We start from the raw sequence: 22,871 nt of genomic DNA, 5'->3' as shown, positions 1-22,871 counted from the left end.
AAAAGAGCGAATTCCCCTATTGTTACCCTGCAAAAAACTGTGCGACTAATCTCTAAAGAGAGTATTCCGAGATTACTCTCACTCGGGTGCAATTGGGCATTAATTTGTCCCAACTAGTCTCATACGGGTACTAGTGGAGGTCAATTAGTCTCGACTCATCCCTTATGGGTATAATTGGAGATCAATTAGTCCCCAACTCATCTCTAACGGGTACTATTAACGATTTAATGATATGTACGCACTTAGTCAATGAAATGTCATGTGCGGCGTTGGCACACAGAGAGAGTATTCGCCTAACAAAACTGAGCACCCCGGTTCGAATCTCAGCTGGCGCAAATTTTTATTTTTATTTTTTAAAAGTGACTAGTCGCTTTTAATACCCATTCGGGTATAAAGGTGAACAATTAGTCTCTTCATAGGACATGCTCGAACAAAAGCGATCAGTTCATTCCATATAAAGAGATCAATAGTGGTATTAGTCGCATGCTCCTTTGTGATTGCTCCCGGAGTAATCCCGGATTAGTCCCATTTTTTGCAGGGTATCGTTGAGCTGATTGCATATTTAGCACATACATATGTACATATGTAGCAAACAAACACCTCTTGCTCCTATGAGTATGTTATTTGTTTTACTTCATTGACTTTAAATAACACACTTTTTAAGGCATAATTCAATCTATATTTTGTTACTACTTTAGTGAAAGTCTACGAGTATAGCGCCCCGAATTGTTTTTGAAATTTTTCATCAGCAAACACTTCCGAATACGTATTTGTAAATACAGCACTGTTTATGTATTTTAGTACACATAGACATGCATGGAAGGATGCAGACGAGTGAGGCTGCTAATATTTCGCGCGCGTATTTGGGTTGATAAGAATATGGTTTGTAGTTTTTCTTTTGTCTTATTTATGTATTTACATACAACCGTCTGCGCTTTTGTTTCACACTTTTCATCAGTTAAAGGCAAAGTATCTTTCAAAATCACTTATCGAAAATATTCTACACTAATTTTTAGGTTGCACCGCGACTACCACGTCCGACACCTCTCAACGAATTCTCACAGACTGACTTTAATCTGCGACGTAGACTGCCAGTCAACTACCCCTGGTTGCAAGTCAGACAGCTTAAGCACTCACAATCAGTTACGTTATACACCATACATTTCGATGGTCTTCTGCAATAACAGCACAGCTCGAAACTCAAAAAAACAAAACCCTTACTACTGTTAAGGGCCTCATGGCCCTAGTCCTTGTCTCATCCATGTTTAATCCTTACTGCTTACTTAAATAATCCTTGCTACTTGCTTTGGTAAGGATTATACGTGTATTACACAAGGATTAGAGACATGGGTCACTTAACAGTATTGAGGGTTTTTTTTTTGTTAGTTTTGAGTTGTGTCTTTATTGCAGGGGACTACGGTTTGAACATGTACAAATTTTGTATAAAACACTGAGAACGAGAGAGCAGTGTATTTCTAGAGAATGGTTGTTGTTAAATACAGCACCATTTTATGCTAAGCTACTGTTACATATTAGCTCGTGGCTCTCTCCGGGAACATTTTATTACTATGCACTGTGGGGAATTTGGCAAATTTTTTGGCAAAAATTAACTAAGGCGAAACAAGTAGATGATTTATAAAGACATACGTTTTTTATTGATTGGCATATCATTTCCTCTATTTGTGTAAAATATTATTTAATTACTTTATTGAAAAAGTTTTAATGCAGTTTTTTTCCGAATATATGTATAAAAAAAAAATGTCTATTAGTTATAAAAACTACTTATACAGTGGCTATTTTTGAAAAATATTGCCAAACTCCATTAATTTCAATTGAAAACCTGAAAGTTTTTTTTAAGTCTACATGCAGATGAAAACAAAATAATAAATAACAAAAGTCAAGCTTCGCATTAAACAGCAGTTATTCTCACCAATATGGAAGTTATCAAACCGCGTGTATTTCTGTCATGAAAAACAGCTTCATATATTGCCTACATATAACATATTATTTTGGCGCTTACACATTTGATAAGTGTTTGGCCGAGCTTCTCATCCAATATGTGGTGTACGTTTTCATGTTGGTACACAAATAGAGGGACCTACAGTTTTACCCTAGGGTTTGCCAATTCCTGTCGCTACTAGAAAAAACGTTTGATAATTTAGATGTTGCTCGGACCAGAGATCTGATTCTGTGGAGTGGTAGTATGCACCTCTAACCACTCAGCCACAGTCGCCGGCAATGCAATGAAGTATTCTTTGTTAAATAACAAACATAAAAAACTAATTATTACACATGCGAAAGTGGACTTACATATGTCAAATGTACCATAATGCTATAGGAAACTCCAGACATTTACGGTAAAGCATTAAGATATGTACTACATTTCGCACACGTTCTTTCAAAATGTATTAACTAAAAATTTTCCATTTATCAGAAAACAGAAAAACAAGTAATACATATGAGAGTGATAGATTTTATATCTACTTGCATATGTATTCAGTAAATTACTCGCACCACAAAATGTTGCTTAAAACTCTGCTGGAAGGCAAAACGAGTATTTTTAATGCCTAATATCCAAAATTGCGAATTTTTAGTTAATATAAATTTTTCGTTTAAAAGTACGTCAACACGATAATTTGTGTGTTCTTCAAATTAAGTAATCACAACTACAACGAAGGCAATTCAAAGTACATTCATATGTACACTTTTTAGAAATCAATGAGGCCCCCTTGTCCCGAAGGGTGCTTCATCCCTTTAGTCGGCAAAAAATTTCCTTTCAGGATACATATGGTTTAACCCAAAAGCCCATCCAATCATTCTTCATGTTCTTCTTTTGTCATCATAATTTAGGGATCTGAGCTAAGGATTCAGAAAATAATTTGTCGTACGTTAACTTTCTAATAGCCGGAACACAATGAAAACGACGAGCTATTTACCACAGCTGTCAAATTATTTTTCCACGTATTCTTATGTTAATAATTATTTTGGCGCCGACAGGGCTACGCGACGACTGTGGTTGTGGCCGGAATAGATCTATTTCTATTTTTCCAACGACAAATAAGGTTCTTCCTCTTCTTTTAGGTCAAACTCATGCAAATTTATGATGTCGCTCCGCGTTTAAAAAATTCATGTCACCATCGACAAAGCGTTTAGATAATGAAGATAACAAATTGGAAGCTGTGGCCCGTAGCTTCTGGCAAAATATTTTTTTCATTTTCACTTTTAATTCAACATATTTTGATAAAAAAAAAATACTGATAAAAACAAAATATTTCACACAAACAACAAAAAATATAATCGATAATCGCATGAGGCTATTGCCTGAAAATTTTAGCACTTAGTGGCATTGTGCTACCATGATAGCACGGCCCAGTAATCATAGTCAACTTATGTACAGTATACTGCATCACTCCCCATCCAAAAAAAACATTGGTACTGTTTTCCACTAGAATTATAAAATCTATTACATTTTAAGACTTCCACCAAAATACCTCGCAAAAATATTAAGATTTACGTGAGCTGAACTGATTTGAAAATACCTCCAAAAATTGAGTTTTTTATTAATTATAAGTTTTTTTTAGATTTTTTTTTTTGAATATACCTCAGATTACTAAACAGTTTAAGCTTATAAAGTTTGCATACAAAAATTTAGAAAAATTTTTCTACGGAATCATAATAATGAGATTTTTGATGCTATGTTTGACCTTTTTTCAAAGACTGGTTTAAGAAAAACTTGAATAACTCTGCCAAAACCTTACCAATTTAGACTTATGAGGTATCGTTGGTAAGGTATTTTCTCTCCCTTTTAATTTCTTTGCGAATAAGCTCATTCAAAGCATGAAGAGGAAGGTAAGATAAACGCGTGTAATTCCATGTTGAATTAAGATGTGTTGGTATTTGATAAAAAAAAATTTAGGATGTGAATGAGTTTTTTTGCAAAGAAATAAAGAGGGTGCGAAAATACCTCTCCACTGATACCTCATAAATCTATATCGGTAAAGCAGTTATTCTAGTTTTTCTTACACAAATCTTTGAAAAAAGTTAAAAAACAGCATCAAAAATCTCATTATTATGGTTCCGTAGAAAATTTGTTTTTAATATTTTTATGAAAACTTTTTAAGCTTAAGCTGTTTAGTAATTTGGGGGGATTTTTTCCAGATTTTTGGAATTTATAAAAAACCTTGAAATTTGTACGAAAGTTTGTTGAAATTTTTTTTAATATTGCAAAAATTTGGAAACTTGGATTTACACGGGTTTTCTTAGAGAATTAACTATATTTTTATAAAAAAAAAATAACCAAAATTAAATAACAACGAAAATAATACGTTAAAACTTGGCAAAAAGTGGTTCGGCTATAATTTTTTGACCACAATATGATCTGAACACCTACAACTGCAAGAAAACGTGGTAGTTTCGGTGCCTAGTTGAAGGCGTCGTAAAAAAGAGGCAGGCCAATCTTCATGGAAGAGAGAACGCGAAAAACTAAAAAAAGACAGCTATGTAAAAGTTACTTGTTTCAAAACTTGCTATATTAAATTTTTATATATAAAATTTACAAAAACTACCACACTTCGATTTTGTTTTTTAATATTATTAGGCTCTTGTTTATTCAAATTTTCAGATAATAAAGAGAAATATGCATACAATTTGGAGGTTACTTGTTGTTGTGGTCGTTTTTTTTTTAAATTTATGGCTACTATTATAAAATAAACGCTGTTTGCAAGTGGACTACCCATTTGTGCAATATTAAACAAAAAATCAGCAAACTTTCGTAAAATTTTCGAACTTTTAAAGATTATAAAAAATCAATCCAAATTTTTAGCCATTTGAAACTCGTACTTTATTCTACTAGAATTCAATGGGCTACAAAACTGCATACTCAGAGTTTGATTTAAAAACTCGAAATTTTAACGAAAGTTTGTTGATTTTTTTTGTTAATTGCATACATTTTTAGGTCAGTGTCACTCGATTGGTATATTTGTACAGATTTGTACATTTGTATATTGGGCTATTGGTAAAAAAAAAATGGATTTTTTTTTTAGTCAAAAGATCTGTACAGCGATGTTCCATTGAAAAATCTCAATAAAATAATTTTCGTGATTGGGATAAAGAAAAATATTTTGGGTGTTTACACAATTAGGATACGATTTGCACCAAATTCTGGCAAATACCCAACAGTGTGAAACTGCCTTTAAACTTTTATTTATACGCATATTCTTAAAGAATGAACTATAAAAAACTATCCAAAACTAAATAACAGCAAAAATAATATTTTAAAACTTGTGAAAATTAGGTGTGGTTGACTATGATTACTCGGCCGTGCTATCATAGTAGCGCAATGCCAGTAAGCGCAATATATTTTCGTACATAGTACTAATGCAGACACATGTTTTTTTAAATTCGTACAACATACGAATATTTTCGTACAATATACTAAATTACTACTAAATTAGTAGAAGTTTAATATTTCATCATATTGTTATGTACCGCGTGTCATTGGTTGGCTGCTGAGAGACGTATAATATAATTTTAAACGTTTTAAAAAGGGATTTGCTGGATAAAAATATAATACAAAATTATTGAGCCTTGCGCTGCAATGTGGGACTTCATAAATAGGCTATTTGATCGGTTATCTATCAACGGCAAGCCCAAGCCAGGAACAGACGCACTACTTAATGAAATTAAAAGCAACTACATGTATAATTTTTCACTAAAACTTGCCTTTTAGACGCCTTATAATTTTGATTTAATTTATAGTCGTGAAGGAAGCAAACACACAAGAAGCTGCGAATCTTCCAAGTACCTCCACATAAAAGTATTTAGTGTTTAAGAAAGCAAAACTAGCATTTTTTATATCTTTTCATATTTGGTATCTTATTATATTTGATAAGAGTTTTGTTAAGTTTTCATAATTTAACACTTTGCATCAATATACTTTATTGAATTAAAATAAGCAATAAAAAAATATGTAGAACCTATTCGTAGGCATATAAATAAAAGACTTAAGTTTTATTATAGGTAAAATAACCTTTTTTATTAATTTTATACTGCAATGTTGTTAGAAAATTACTTACGACAGTTATGCTTGTAATATCTGCACTTCTTTCATAGAATGTATGATTACTTTTATTCTTTACACTATAGAAAACATAGCTCAAATTATAACACAACACTTTCATAATATTTTAATCATTAATGTTTAGCGTTTTTGCAAAACATTTTGTCAAAAAAAAAATGCTTCAAATTGTGTTGTGTTATAATTCGTACTATATTTTTTACAGTGTGCAGATAGTAAGCAATCGCACATTCTACGAAACAAGCGCAGATTTTACCAAAATTATTTTGGTAAATATACGAAAGGGAAATTTCTAGGGGGTTGCTGTAGGAGCTGAAAAAAAGCGCCGAAAATCTTTATATAATGACTAGACATCGGAATTCTATGAAATTTTTATATGCAGAAAATATGAAAAAACACGCAAAATATATAAAAAAAATGAATTATTACAATATGGGTATCAATCGAAATGGGTTTTAAAAGGCTTTACTTGCAAACTCCACACAAGAGGGTTGCCACCTTTTAAACAAATCTAACTCAATTTAAATTAAGGGAAATAATTAAGATTGAAACATGTGTCACAATAGATATGGGTGTTAGACGGTTTTAGAAGATTGTAGTTTGAAACATTTTAAAGGGAGCTGCCATTTGTTTAATAAGTAGAATTTAATTTAAATATGCATAGGTTAAATGAAATATTAAAATATGGGTGTCACCCTGTTTAAAACTTAAATTCAATTTAAATTATTCAATAAGTTAAATGAATTATTAAAAATATGAGTGTCAATCGAAATGGCTTTAAAAAGGTGTCATTTGTAACTAAATGTATAAGCGTGTCCACCTGTTTAAAAATTCAAATTCAACTTATATTAAGGCATCTAGCTTATTGAAATACATATCCCTGCAGGGAAACCGCGGACTAGTGAATCAAATTTCTACTTCCGTACTAGGTCTTTATCGCCAAAAAGGAACTATTCCGATAGGAACTAGATCCCCACCAGTCCAAAATCGGCGAAAAGTGGTACTTTTAAGAAACTAATTTTTTTCAGTTTTTTTCACTAGAAATCTATATCTAAAGTGACGAATTTAATACTGATTCGGAACTATAGGAAAAGGGATGCAGACAGAACTAGATCCGATTTGTCGAATTTAGAACTATTTCGGAACTATTGAATAAGGGATGCAGCGGGGGTCTTGTTTACTTTACATAGATATGTGTTCGGCGGCTATTTCGTTCAAATACGCTTCTATTCTGTGCTTCGCAGATGCTTTTTCATAGCTTGGTAATACAAAACTAAAATTTGTGTTAACATTTCAACATCTTGGGACCGTCTGGAATCTAAGAAATAACAGCGAGCACCTCCGCAAACTCAGCCACAGCTAAAGGTATGTAAACGTACATTTCTTACAATCATTCAAACAAATTTAATTTCAAATTTAAAACACATTTCTTCCAAAATAACTTAAAATCGCACACACGGAAGAACCAAAAAGATTGAAAAATCATGATACTTTTTTCTTTCGTCTGTCGATTTTAGAACTGGTTCGGAACTACAGAATTTAGGACTAGTTCGGAACTATCGAAAAAGGGATGCAGCGGGGGGCAATTGACACTTCCTAGGACATCGCCATGTTAAATTCGCCAGTTGCTTGCATGCAAATGAGATTTATCGCGAACCAGTACTGGGTCTAAATGTACTAGAAGCGCACCAGTTCAGAACTAAAGATTTTCCCCACAGGGATATATCACATTCTCGGCTAGGCAAATCAGGTTTAAGGAGGATTTAGTTTGAAAATATTTTGAATAGGGTTAAAAAAAGACAAAAGTATGAAAATCCCCTGTTTTTTGGCTAAGTTTAAGTATATTTGTTGAGATTTATTGGAATAAATTATACCTAATGTCAATAACTCCAAAATTTTGTTTCGCATTGTAGTTCACTGCCTTTGGAGCAAAATTAATGGGTTTTCGTTTCTACCAAAAAATGTTGCCTTTTGATTGCCCCTTTCTCTTTTCGTGTTCGATTTTAAATTAAAGGCAAAGGGTGAGAAAATTGTGTGTTCGTTTCTTAAAATTTCACACTCTTTTAAGGCAAAAAAGGCAGATTCTTTGCCCCGTGAAGCTTTGTCAGGGAAGATGGTTGCCCTGAAAATCGGATGGTAGTTTAAAACCTCAATACTACGAAATGTGTGAGCTACACAAGGACAAGAAGGGCATGCCTTTTTACAGGGTTGAGTGTAAAATCCAACACATTTGGCACCAGCAAGCAACCTTTTTTGGAAGAAACGAAATCACCATAAATGTGTTAAAATTTTGATGAAGTAATGATAATGAAATAGTGTGATCTTCAGACAGTTTCTATCTTATAGTTTTGCCATAGTTTCCAGGGAACTTTCACAGTCCAAAATAATTTTTATTGACCTGTTCAGACGCATTTCCTCTGTACCAATTTTTCGATCCTCTCTGAGATTTCAGCAAAATAACTTTTGATAAGAGATCGCAAAATTTGAGGTCCTTAAACTACGTTGTGTGCATTTTTTCCAATCTTATTTTGGTGTAAACTTTTTATAGAAGTAAGTTATATAAGCAAATGGATAAGTAACAAGAGCTTTCGGGTGTGCATAGCTCAGTTGTCAGCGCTGCTGGCTTTTTACATCGTTGATGCAGTTTCTAATCCTGCTGAAGTCTAGAGAAAGAAGTCTGATGAGGCGATGTGATGATCTCCAAAATAGCAGCAATAACTTCTACTGCTTTGAGTTTGTTGCTATTCCCATTTTTCCTAAAAACAAATCGTGCTACAAAGATCAATAACCTTGTTAAAGTAAACGTTTTTTTTTTCTTATTTCATTTTAAGGTTTTTAGTTCCTTATTTAGTTATCTAAAATTGCTCATTATCTTTAGTTCGTTTGTGTTGGAAACGCTAACTAGATTTATGTAATTTTTAGCCCTCCTAACGCCCCATAGTCCTCGACACGATACGAAATCTTATCTTGGGTGTAGATTCGCGCTTAAATCATGATTCTAAGATGTCAAAGTACTTACTTTGTTTTGATTAGGCCGAAATTTATGATCCCCCATTTTGTTTGTGCCGCCTTTTCGGATAAAGATTTTTTTTCCTAAAATGCACTGTGTTCTATTTGTCATATTTGCCAGAAGCATGAATGTGTAAATTTATAAGTTTTGAGTTATTGTGTTGACTTGATTAACCTTTGGATGTTCTATGTTATACCAAAACCCAGAATACCATGCGTTTACGGAAAGCACGTACTTTACAATTTCAATTGCATAAACGTAAAAAAACTTTAAACTTCTCGTAAAAAAACTTCAAACTTGATTTCCCAAAATTTTCATTTTTACACACTCATGTTTCTGACATACGGGCGATTGATCAGATTTAAATAGATATGTAATCCGCCATTTTGTGGTGGCGGCCATCTTGGATTTGGAACTTTTTCATGGTGTACTGTATTGTACTAGTCAAGCCCCTTCATAAGATGCCCATATTGAGAGGGTTCTGAAAAATATGTAATCCCCCATTTTGTGGCGGCCATCTTGTATTTACAATGATCCTGAATAAGTCTGATCAGATTGTAATCAGAATTCAAGGTGAGTACGAAATTTCATAATAATAGGTCAACAGGAAAAGAGTGAAATTTCTTTCACTATTAAAAATATTCTCATGAAAATTGTGCAAGAATATGCAATATATATGCAGATATGTAAAAGATATGCAAATATGCAAAAGATATGCAAATATGCATGGGCTAAATCTTCTCAATTTTCAATGCAACGAATTTCTGTCTTGGGGTAGGATCTCATACACAGGTCACAGGTTGGACATTTGTACAGTAAAACTGTACTTTCTTGTTTAAATTTAAGTAAATATAAAGTACTCAACAATTCTACATTTTGATAAAGCTACACCTAACTCGCTACTAAATATATGGGTTATTACCAAATACGAAAAAAATTCCAACTTACTTTTATATGGGAAATAATCTCAGTTATTTCCTTTGTCACGGGTGGGACAAGAAAAGAACCTGCTTTTGGAGCTTTTCTGTGTCAGCTTGATGTCTTGAAATAAAAAAAGAACCCCGAATACTAAAAAAGCAAAAACTTACACAAAAATTATTGCTTTATTATAAAAAAAATCCGAAATTCCTCTGTCACGGGTGGGACAATGTTTGTCATGGACGGGACACGTACGAATATTGAAAATTATTTATTAAAAAATATAAAAAGCCAAGTAGAAGTTCAATTCGCTCACGCTTTATCTTAGGACTAGTGAACCCGCATGGCGTTAAGACGCCAAAATTGAGTTTAACATTTTAAACAGATGGCAACACTATTCACAAACCTTAATAAATATTGCAAATGTTTCAAGTAAATTCGTCCATCCCTTTTTGAACGAAGAGAGGTCTCACATGGCGTCGGTTTTTCATTTCCTCAAAATTCAAACCACCGTGCACCGCTAAAAAAGATCGTAACTTCAAAAAATAAAACCTTAATGCACATTAAGAATGACGGTGTTGATCTGATGACCTTCACATTAAAGATCTATTGACCATAACAAAAAAATTATTTATTTATAAAAATTAACTCAAACTAATTTTTTCGGTATATTATGGGTTTATTCGAAAGAATATATATTCCCATTAGTTATGGAACCCGATTTCATCATGTAACTGTCTTCGCAGTAGCACATCCTGTTAACCGAGTTCTCCAAGACCTTGTTGATGGTTTCTGGCTCTATCATAAGAAATGCCCGACATACGCCTTAAGTGTATGAATCGTTAATGGATTGTTCGCATTATATCGGTCGTTCATGGCATGGCCCAAAAAAGTCTAAGGGCGTGGAATCGCGGCTCCGAGGGGGCCAATTGACTTCATCGAGACAGCTGATAACACAATTACCGAACGTTATCGCTCAAAATAAAAATCGAATAGATGACAACCCTAACGAAAAATATTTTCAAACTAAATTTTTATTAAAACTCTTTCTTTTGCCACTCATATTTTAATATTTCATTAAACTTGTGTAAAAAATAAATAAATTAGGCTTTTCAAACAGGTGGCAACCTTCTGCGAAGCATTTTCAAACTGAGATCTTTTAAAGCTCTTTCGTCTGATACTTTGATACATAATTCAATTACCTGAAGAATTAAATTGAATTAAATTTTTTTATCACCTGGCAACTCTCCTAAACAGTTCAGATATAAATCCTTCTCAAACCCATGAACGATTAAATCACCTCTTTTAGTAATTTATTTAACTTAATAATTCATTTTAATTTAAAATTTTCAACAGCTGGCTACTCTCTTCAAACCATCAAACAAAATTTTGACGTTTAAACTGAAGATTTCTTAGCACTCTTTGGTTTAACACCCATATTTTAATACTGCATGCAACTAAATTCGGCTTTTCAAAACATTTTCGAATTACTACCTTATTAAACTCCTTTAGTCTGGACCCCTGTGGGGGACCATTTTGTAAATTACCTATGTAATTTCCCTGTTTAAAATTTAATTTAATTTTCTAAACAGGGACTACACTCTCACAGTTAAGTTAAGAAGCAAAGCTTTTAATAACCATTTTGGCTGATACCTAGGCAACTCTTTTCAAAAAGTAAATCCTCATTGCACATCTGCCACCGAGCCTTTTAATTTGTCATTTCATTTTTGAAAATCGAGAGAAGGATGGGGATATGATGGTATTGATTTATAAATAATCTCAACTTGATTTTTTAAAAGGTGGCCATTCTTTCCGGAAAGTAAAAGCCTATTGCACATCTACATATCAAGCCCTTTAATTTGATACCCCATTTTTGAAAATCAAACGAATGGTTCAGATCTGATGACCTGGACAAAAGTTCCTTTCGCGTATTATATATATAGATATAGTTAAATTCGACTTTTTAAACAGGTGGCAGCCCTTTTGAAAAGTGGTTTCGCGCTAGGATATTCTTCAATATTCTTCGTCTAACATTATGATACATATTTTAATCAACTGATGAATTAAGATGGATTATATTAATTAAACATGTGGCAACTCCGCTAAATTCAGAAATAAAGATCGTTCAACCCACCTTCGATTGATACCCATATTTTAATAATTTATTTAACTTATTTATTAATTTGAATTTAATTTTTACACAGGTGGCAACGCTCTTCCAACACCTCAAAAATATTTTGTGTGTTCAAACTAAAGTCTTCTTAATATTGTTTCGTTTCACATTATTATTTTGACATTTCATTTAACTTCTTGATAAGATAATTAAATTCAACATTGCAAGAAGGTGGCAGCCCTCTTAAAACTATTTTCAAACGGCTACCTTCTGAAGCCCCTTTCGTTATGCGCCCATATGTTGAAACATATTTCTCCTAATTAATTTTCATAATTCAAATTTAATTTAATTTTTTAAACAGGTGGCAACCCTCCTAAAGTTTAGTTAAGAAACAAATATTTTCAAAACACTCTCCACTGATACCCGTTATGTAATAATTGATTTTTTTTAGATAATTTGAATAAAATTTTTTAAAAGGTGGCAACTCTTTTCAAAATTGTAAAACCTTGCATTACTGCTTTCCAAGAGTTTTAATTTGGCACCTTATTATGGAAAATCAAACGAACGGTGCTGTTATGACGGCATTGCTTATTATATAGTTTATATTAAATTGTTCTACAGGTGGCAACCTCTCCTTTCGAAAAAAAAACAGTTTGCACATCCACAGGCCAAGCGCTTTAATTTGACATCCCGGTTTTGAAAATCGAACGAACGGTGCAGATATTTTATGCGGAATAAAAAATGTCTTCGCGTATTATTTTGAACTTAATTTTTTAAAAGGTGGCAACTCTTTTGGAAAAAGTTAAACCTTATTGCAAACCTGAAGTCAGAGCCCTTTGATTTGCCACCTCACTTTTGAAAATTGAACGAACGATGTGGATCTGAGGGCATTGATTATTATATTATTTGAATGCAATTTTTTATCAGGTGGCGACTCTTTGCCAAAAATCAACGCGATTTTCTCGCAACTTCAAACTTTCACTTTGTTGTACTAAAATTGAATGGGCTATATAACTCCATACTTGGAACATTCCATAAAAATCTGATTAGAAGTGTCTGATCTGTTTGTATACGAGCGTATACACAAGAGCCAATTCGACAAATTTTTGGGGGGACCGATGAGGGTTAACTTAATCAGCTGACCGCAAGGGTATATAGGTGATGGGCGAGTCCGCGCGTTCCCCTCTCCTCCCCTGCGTCCACCTCAACAAACAAATTAACCTTATCAGACCTGTAAACCCACCATAAACTGTAGCTGTCACGGGTGTGACACGCTTCACTGTTGAATTATTATTATCTAACTATGTGGAAACGAAAATGCAACTGTGGTAAACATTTGCAATTAATTTTTTAACATCATGTAATAAACACCTCAACTTCTATAATTAAACTTGAACTTGATTTCCAAAGTGATAAACCACACTTAAATGCGGGTAAAAAAATTATGATGAAGTAGTTAAAACCATAATGGGATCATATGCACAAAAAAGCCCCTTTTTAGTAACTGTCGATGAAGGGACGAAATTTTCGACTAAAAATTATTGTGCGTTTTATTCCTGAGAGCGAGGCTGCTGTTGCTGATAGATTTTCTGGGCTCATAAAACCTGCGAATAAACACAGCTAAATCAATTTATGAATCTCAGACTGATTATTTTAAGTGGTTTCAAATACCATTAACAAACATGATTGATATTTCCAACGCTGCTGTGATGAAAGGCAAAAACCAAAGCGTCAGACAGAAGTTTAAAGAATTTAATAAAAACTTATTATACTTAGGATGCACTTGTTATTTCTTGAACTTATGTTCAGTAACTGCTTCTAAATGTTTGCCACCTTGAAAAGCTATTTAAACATATTTATTGTCTTTTTTTATACAGTGCAAAACGTCAAAACGTTTTTGCTTGGTTTTTGTGCTACAAAGTGGCTTTCTTTAGAAGAAATTCTCGAACGAGTTCTGAAAAAATGGCATCCTTTAACACACTTCTCTTTACTTTTGACATTTGAAAAATTACATGAGTCTAGTGGGTCTAATATTTTAAAAGAGTAGAATTCGACAAACAAAAGCATTTTTTTATTTACATTTCCGAAAAGTAATGTTTTAAGCAAGATACACCAGTCAAAAGGTACCTTAATTCATTTATTGTATTTACAAATGGAGTATTTTTTTTAAGGAAAACATCAATTAAAAACTTCTATGTCTTTCTCTGTGATGAGATAAAAAAACTACTTAATTTTTCAGATGAGAAATTGCAATTATAAGAATCCTAGCAGACCCGGCTCTCGTCCCGCCCAAAATTAATTTTTTATTTAAACTTTTGAACCACGTTTTCACAATTAATTTTCAAGTGTGGTTGAAAGGGTTATTTCCGTCAAGAAGTTCTTGTGGCAACAATGATCTGGTTCGATGGTGAATCGTCCTTGAATCTATACTATACTATACTATACAGTTGGTGGCAATTTCAATATGGGGGAGTATAATTAGTCCACAGAAATCCAATATTCATCGACTTATTTGAGACGAAATACCTTAGATGTCTTACAATTATATTTGTAGGCATTTATCAAGAATTGTCTTTATTCTGTTTAGTCGCTGTAAAGCACTTACCGCAATGGTTCTGGTGGTTGATTTACCGGTGGTAATTTAACTTTGATCCTTGGTGTCTCCTAGTAACTCCACTTGACTTGCAGCTGTTTTTGTGCAATAGTGCATATTGCCCCTACCGTCGCCAACCTGGCGTTTCAAGTTGTGAACCTCAATTATACAGGGACGCGCTCAAACACATAAAAAAAACATCATTAAAATCCTTTCCGGCATTTAGGAGAGGTTCACTCACAAACACACGTATCGAGGAAATATATATCGTAATTCACAAAGGCCCTAACCAAAATTTTTTTATTTTACAGGAGAAGCAAAAAACATTATAAAATGAGTATCAAAAACAGGTAGCATGTGGCATGTAGCCCCGTGTTTTTGGTACTAACACTTTAAAATTTTTATTGAAGGTGCATTTTGATGCGTCCTACCAAAATCTGTGAAAAATGCAGTTTTGGTTAGAGACTCTTTGAATTAAGGTAACGATATGTATTTACAGATAGGTAAACTTTTCAGTATGTTTGGAAGGTTTCACTCCCCTTTTTCCAATAACCTCTGCTTTTCTCCATGAGTATGGGATTGATTTCAAATACCTCGGTATCCTATATGTTAACTCAGGCAATAACCTACTTACCAAATTTCAAGCAAATCGCAGCATAAATAAGATTTTTTCGAATATGTAGATCGGTCCCTGGTCCACCTACCGAAAAAAAAACAGATTATATATGCTAATCTAGGCAAAAAGCTACCTACGTGCCAAATTTGAAGCAAGTTGCAAGTTGCAAATCAACTTCTACAAATTTACTTGAATTAACATCCTATATCTCAACAGCATTTAGTGAGAGCAAAACTGTTGATGTTATATATACTGATTTCAGTAAAGCATTTGACAAAGTGTGCCACTCGTTGCTCATCTATAAACTTGATCTTCTTGGTCTTCCACCTAAAATTCTACGTTCGATCTCTTCATACCTCTATGATAGATCACAAAGGGTATTGTTTAGAAATACTATCTCTGACGTCATTGATGTTACTTCAGGAGTCCCTCAGGGTAGCCACCTAGGCCCGATTCTGTTCTTGCTTTTTATAAACGATATTTCTACAGATATAAAATTCTCCAAAATTTTAATGTATGCAGATGATGTAAAACTTTATAAATCGTACGTTTCAATTGAAGAAAGGTCTTTGCTACAATCAGACTTAAACAGCATGGCTTACTGGTGTAAAGTAAATCTTATGCCTCTAAATCTTAAGAAATGTAAAGTAATGTGCTTCTCGCGCAGAGCTGTTCTGCCAGTTTCTTATATAATAGGTAACCATAACCTGGAACAGGTATACAATTTTGTGGACCTTGGTATCACAATGGATCCTAAGCTTAATTTTAATCTTCACATTAATGTGACAGTCAACAAGGCTAAACGTGTACTTGCATTTGTGAAACGATGGTCAAAAGAATTTAGTGACCCTTATATCACTAAAACCCTGTTTACAACATTAGTTAGGCCGATTCTGGAATACGGCTCGGTGGTTTGGAATCCAAGGTATCAAATTTACTCAGACAAGATAGAATCAATTCAAAAACAATTCCTACTTTTTGCTTTAAGAAATTTCCGATGGGATTCTCAATATAGTCTTCCACCTTATACGAGTCGCTTAAAACTTATTAACCTTCCTACACTTGCCAGTCGCAGGGAAATGCTTGGTATAATTTTTATGGTTAAATTACTGACAGGCTCAATTTCAAGTCTGTCTCTTCTGGCTGATGTAAGCTTTAATGTTCCCTCACGCGTATCAAGACACTTTTGTCCCATATTTCTGAAAGCTTGTAAAACCAATTTTGAATTGCACGACCCACTCCGTTGCTTATGCCAGGATTTTAACTCTCATTCCAGCACGTTTGATATATCAGATCCGCTTTTCAGCATTAAGAAAGCGATACTCTCCTCTCTCAATAAATGAATTATTGACATAAATACATAAAATCAGCTGATGAATTTAGTTCTGTAGCTGAACAGTTTTAGATCTCGACACTTAACAAACTCCTGCCTATCGTGACTCGACACAAAAAATTTAAAATATTTGTACCGTACGTCATGCGGACTGCGCCCCTCGTGCGGATGGGCGGGAATGGAGGGTAAAAACCGTTGGGATATTATTATTATTATAAATAAATTTTTTTTTAATAGATCGGTCCCTCGACACTCACCGGAGAAAAAGCTCCTATTTATATGCCAATTTCGGCAAAAAACTACCTACGTGCCAAATTTCAAGCAAACTGGACCATAAATACGACTTTTTCGAATAGATCGGTCCCTAGTCCGCTTCCCGAAAAAAGAAAAGAATTATATACGCTAATCTAAGCAAAAAGCTACCTACGTACCAAATTTTAAGCAAATCGGACCATAAATACGACTTTTTCGAATAGATCGGTCCCTGGTCCATCTACCGGAAAAATTTTTAAGGCGAAAACAGCTGTTCCTGTAAAACCTGCAAATCCTGCGAATCGTGAAGTACGGGAACAGGCTATTTTTGTAGATGTGTGCTCCTCTCAGTGGGAGAGGGTTATTTCCATATCTTTTTCCGTTGCTGTTGGACACGGACACTTATCGCTGGAAGAGGAGAAATAACTGTTAGAGCGCGGTTACCCACGAACGTGTACGCAGGGTACCTCGAAGTGCGTAGAAACATATAAAATTTGCTGTTGATAGAGAGAGGGAGATATATATGCAACGTCAACGTTACGGTCATGCGGTGGCAGGGTTGCGTGGTTTTAAATCCTTATTGAGTTAAAATCCGCTATCAATTAAGAAATATATTTGATTTGTGATTTGTTTTGTTGACCAAATAAAAAATAAAATTTATTTGTGATTTGATCTGTCAACCAAATAAGAAATACAAATTTTTGATTTGATTTGTGGAGCGAATCAATTTGATTTATAAGTTTTCAACTAAGTAATACTTTTGTTATGCAACGCAGATAAGATATTCAAATATCTCTCAACTTCCAGTTCTTAACAAATCTTCAGGATTTTTGGGAATAATTCGGGATTTTCGGGACTTCTTCGGAATTTTGGAATCTTCGGAACTACTTTTGAATTTTCGGACTATTTCGGGAATTCCGAGACTACTTTTGGATTCTCGGGATCCTCGGGACTAATTCGGAATTTTCAAGACTTTTTCGGGTTATTTTTGGTGTATCATATTATGAATGTGCACGCTCTCTTCTTTGTCATAAAGAAATGCCTGACCTTTGCCTAACCTTGCCTTTGTCGTGTAAAGAAATGCCTAACGCTTTGCTTCCACTTATGTACGCCCACTTATATTTTTCAGTCTTACAATAACCCAGATATTTTTCCGTCTTACAATAACTAAGACACTTAAAAATAAAAGACCCTGCCAAAGTGTCTTTGCCTAAGGGAAATTTTAGCAGTTGATAAATAACCCACAACGGAAAACACAAAAAGATCGGACAGAGTGATATGCCACGGTAAGAACCACTCTTTGATTGAGAGATGAGTGTTTGTGTCAGTGGTAAACACCATATTTGGTGACGGTTATTTTCGATATCTGCTGCAGAGGTTCTGAATGATGAGTGGAGAGCTTTAATGCTGTATGTCGAAACTAAATAAAATAAAATATTTTAGGAGAATATTGTTACGCCGACTCCGAACGGCGATTGTATTTTTATGAGAAGCTGCCATTTTCATGGCAGAAATACATTTGGAGATTTGCCACCGCTGCTAAGGGGCGACCGCTATTGGAAAAAAGATTTTGTTTTTTTTTATTTTTTGATGTTGGGTTGCACCGGGCATGAACCCAGGCCCGGCGGAATAGTAGCGAGTACTGCTAACCACTACACCACAGCGGTGGATAACCTCTTGTTTAAAAACTTGTTTGACCATACATGCCCCTTAGCAGCGTTGACGAAAAATATTAAAACAACTAAGCGCAACCGGTTAAAAATGTATACAATAAGTAACCAAATACTAATCAAACAAATGTGTGAAGGTACAGAATGATTCGAACGAATTAAATTTTACGAAATATTTAAAAAGCTTCATCGCCAACTTGTACTTGTAAGCTTAAATTTCAATAAGTTATACATAAGTATGTGATTTACTTTTCCAAATTAAATATGTATGTGATTTTTTATGTTTTTAAACTGTAATAATTAAACATGAATTATTTGTTGTGACATTGGCAATACATATTCAACAATTGTTAAACTTTTGACTGATCAATAAAAAACTCGACAAAGGTACACATTTCGCATTTTAGTCTTAATACCTCTTAATTTTAAAATTTACCACAATTTTTCAAGTTGATCTCCCACATAGAATTTTTTACAGTCCATACACTGAAGACAGTAGCTATGAGACTTCTGCAACAACGCTGTACAGAAATTCACTGACACCAATTCACGTCAGAAATCCCCCAGTGGGAGAAGTACCCTGTGGGGAGAATCTCTAGTTCTGAACTGGTGCGCTTCTAGTACATTTAAATCCAGTACGCGGTAAGTCTCTTTTGCATCCAAACAACTGGGGAATTTAACATGGCGATGTCCTAGGGAGTGTCAGTCAATTACCCCCAGCTGCATCCCTTTTTCGATAGTTCCGAAACAGTCGCAAAATCGACAGAGGAGTATCATGATTTTTCAATCTTATTGGTTATTCCGTGTGTGCGATTTTAAGTTATTTTGAAAGAATTGTATTTTCAATTTGAAATTAAATTTGTTTGAATGATTGTAAGAAATGTACGTTTACATACCTGTGGCTGTAGCTGTGTTTGCAGAGGTGCTCGCTGTTATTGGTTAGATTCCAGACGATTCCAAGATGTTAAAATGTTAGCACAAATTTTGGTTTTGTATTACCAAGCTATGAAAAAGCATCTGCGAAGTGCAGAATAGACGCGTACTCAAACGAAAACGCCGCCAAACAAACATATCTATGTAAAGTAAACAAGCCCCCCTCTGCACTCCTTTTTCCATAGCTTTCGATCTAGTTCGTTCTGCATTCCTTTTTCTATAGTTCCGAATCAGTATTAAATTCGTCACTTTAGATATAAATTTCTAGTGAAAAAAATTAGTTTTTTAAAAGTACCGCTTTTCGCCGATTTCGGACTGGTGGGGATCTAGTTAATTTCAGACTAGTTCGTTTTTGGGGATAATGATCTAGTATGGATCTAGAAATTTTATTCACTAGTCCGCGGCTTCCCTGCAAGGTAGTAATGCATTATAAGTTCGAGATTATATTACTGATTAACAAGTAAGAAAGTCTAAGTTCAGGCGGAGCCGAACATGAAATACCCGGCGCAAGTATTAAATATATGTTCTTCACCTTTCGGAAAGCAACCGCTACATGGTAAGCCGGGCTGTATCAATTTTGAGTAAACTAGCATCCTTAAATTTCGATATATTGAAGTTTCAAGTATTTCTGAAATTTACCTTTATATGAAAAGCGGCCTCATTTCAGTCCGATTTCAATAAATTTCAACGGTTTGCTATTATGTGGCAAGCACAATACCCACACCGAGTTTGATACAAATTGGTAGAACGGTTACCGAGATACATACATGCGATCATAAGTGGGCGGTGCCAGGCCCATTTTCCTAAATTTTATCATAAGCGTATTTCTTGGTATAGAATGTTGTTTGAATAAACTAGCTGTAATATTTACTGATTTATCGAAGATTTCGTATTTCTCTAAATTACCGTTATATGGGATGTGGGCGTGGTTATTGTCCGATTTTAAAAAGTTTCGGCCATTTGGTATGCTGTACCAAGGCCAACAACTGTACCAAGTTTGGAAGAAATTGGTGCAGCAGTTACCAAGATATACACATACAACCATCAGTGGGCGTGGCTACGCCCATTTTCCAAAAATTTATTATATTCTTAGTTTACGTCTAAATATCATTGTAAATATTAATTTTGCGTAAATAATCTTCAGTGGCTACTAAAATATCGCAGTTTCGTATGATCATTTGTGAATACATTTGTCTATATCTATCTCGATTCGTTTTGTCTGTTACAAACAACTGTTATGTGAACAAAGTTTTAATACCCTTGTGCACAAGTGCGCTCGGGTATAAAAACGTATTTTCGAATGTAAAAGGGGCTTTTTTACTGATTATTTTTTCGATTACCATACACTACCATTTTCCACTGGACCCCTGTGCGATATCGGGTTAAACTCAGAGTATTCAAAAACTGCACCTAAATTCTTTTAACTAGTAACTTATTTGGACCAAACACACGCAAAGGCTTATTAACAATTTTTGCTTTCTACCTATCACTGAAACGAGAAAAAGGTATGTATCTTTTTTTATCATAAAAACCCTTTTACATTACAAAACAGAAACAAAGAACTGATGCTTTGTGCATTACACTCGATCCTGTAAAATTCTATTGCCCTACCCATTACGCGTGAACCATTTTTTATTATAAATCACCTACCTAGATCAAGCATTTTCAGTTTTAAGACCATGGTCTAGTTACAAAACAACTATCTTTGTGGTTGTAATTTGTAGACAGTTGGGCTCGTCTTTCCTGTATAGCATCTTATAAGAGAATTCATTCTAGATAAATTTTTTTTATTTTTTTTTAGATAAAAGTGTAGCGGATATTATGAGATATGCATATATTTTTTCGATTATATCCATTTTAATAAATATTTTAAAACTTCAAAAGTTATTATTTTTTCACATATACATACACAAAGAATATTGAATGTGGCAAAGTTCGGTATATAACAGGGACGTGAACCGAATAAAAAGTTTGGTCGGTTTGGTTAAGGGCTAGAACCGATTTTGCACTTTTGAATTGGTTCGTCAAAACGATTGTATTATCTTTAAATCGGGGTTTCGGTTCATATTTAGGCCGAACTTCAAAAAATCTATACCAATGGGTAGCTAACCCCACCATCTTTCAAGAGGAGATTCAGGCAATAGAAATTTGTGTATATCTGTATTATATAGGACAATCAGGCAACCCTAATGGCCCTGAAGTCCCATAAAATAAGTTCTCAGCTAGTATATGATTGCCCTTTGTCCTAAATGCTCCTGGAGCCAAGAATACAGTTTTATTAGGATGGGGACCGGGGCATGAGGGGATGATGACAATGAGGAGGCTGAATGCCTAGCGAAACAGGGAGCTACCGCAATAGAGGCACTGGATGGAATGTCCAGGGCAGAAACAAGCCAAACGTTTTATCTGTGCTTCAAAAGAAGCTTCAAAGGACCTCAAAATTATCACTGTGTACTACAAGGTACACCTCAGTAAAATCTCTCAGATACAAACATCTTTCGCTTTTGTGAGCTGGACGAAGAAACGCCAGAACACATTCTCTGTAAATGTGATGCTCTCGCTAGGCGCAGACTAGCTCACTTGGGTGGTGCTACTCTTAATCCTTGTGAAATTTGGAATAAAACGCCCTTTTAAGTTCTAAGTTATTATTGCTTTTATTTTATTAATATATATAATTAAAATTATAATATTAACATATACGCACTAGCTATCAGGGATATCGGTTAGGTGCTAAGTTATATTAAAATCCTTCCCATATAGGGCGGAGGGTCACGCACAATAGATGACACTTGTTGGAACCCCAACCAAAACTAGTTTTGTGCTCTTCACTAGAAGGAGAAGTTCCGATGGCCTCACACTTAAAATAGTCACTATTCAGACTTGTCCAAAATCACTGGCGGCATTTTGGCAATGTAAATTGGTCTGTGGCAAAACGAGGGGTCTATCATCAAAGAGAATCTTTCAGGTCTATACCTCTGTGATCAGATGCACAATCAGCTATGCGTCAGTGGTATGGTGGAGCAGATTCTCAATCAATAGTGTGGGAAATCTTCTTGCTAAACTTCAAAGAACGATTGTCGTAAGCTGCACAGGAGCTTTTCTATTGGGTCTATTACGAATAGCAACGCAGATGGAAAGAAAATTTGTATTACGAATGGCACCTATCGTCAGTTGCTAAATATAGAGTTATCAGTAATCGAAATAACCAGCAAATGGCCGTAAACAAGCTGTGCGAGTAAAATTAAATTAATAAAAAAAAATTTTAAAGAAAAGTCAGCAATGCATCACAATTATTTGTTTAAGAGGAAGAGAAGTGCACGAATTCGGCCTCAATCAGGCGACATTTAAAAAATAATT

The 22,871-nt window shown here is 34.3% G+C and overlaps 1 protein-coding gene across 3 annotated transcripts in view; it reads right to left on the bottom strand.

The window, feature by feature from the left end:
* Positions 1–22,871, bottom strand: part of LOC118740338 (ATP-binding cassette sub-family G member 4) — a 559,608-nt gene that overhangs the window by 303,144 nt on the left and 233,593 nt on the right. The gene's annotated exons all lie outside the window — the stretch shown is intronic.

This window comes from Rhagoletis pomonella, unplaced genomic scaffold (assembly GCF_013731165.1).
Source record: "Rhagoletis pomonella isolate Grant_MI unplaced genomic scaffold, Rhpom_1.0 Rhpom_scaffold_00006, whole genome shotgun sequence".
In the NCBI taxonomy this organism is placed as follows: domain Eukaryota; kingdom Metazoa; phylum Arthropoda; class Insecta; order Diptera; family Tephritidae; genus Rhagoletis; species Rhagoletis pomonella.
The sequence above is the reverse complement of the archived record's forward strand: the minus strand, read 5'-3'. Positions and strand labels throughout refer to the sequence as shown.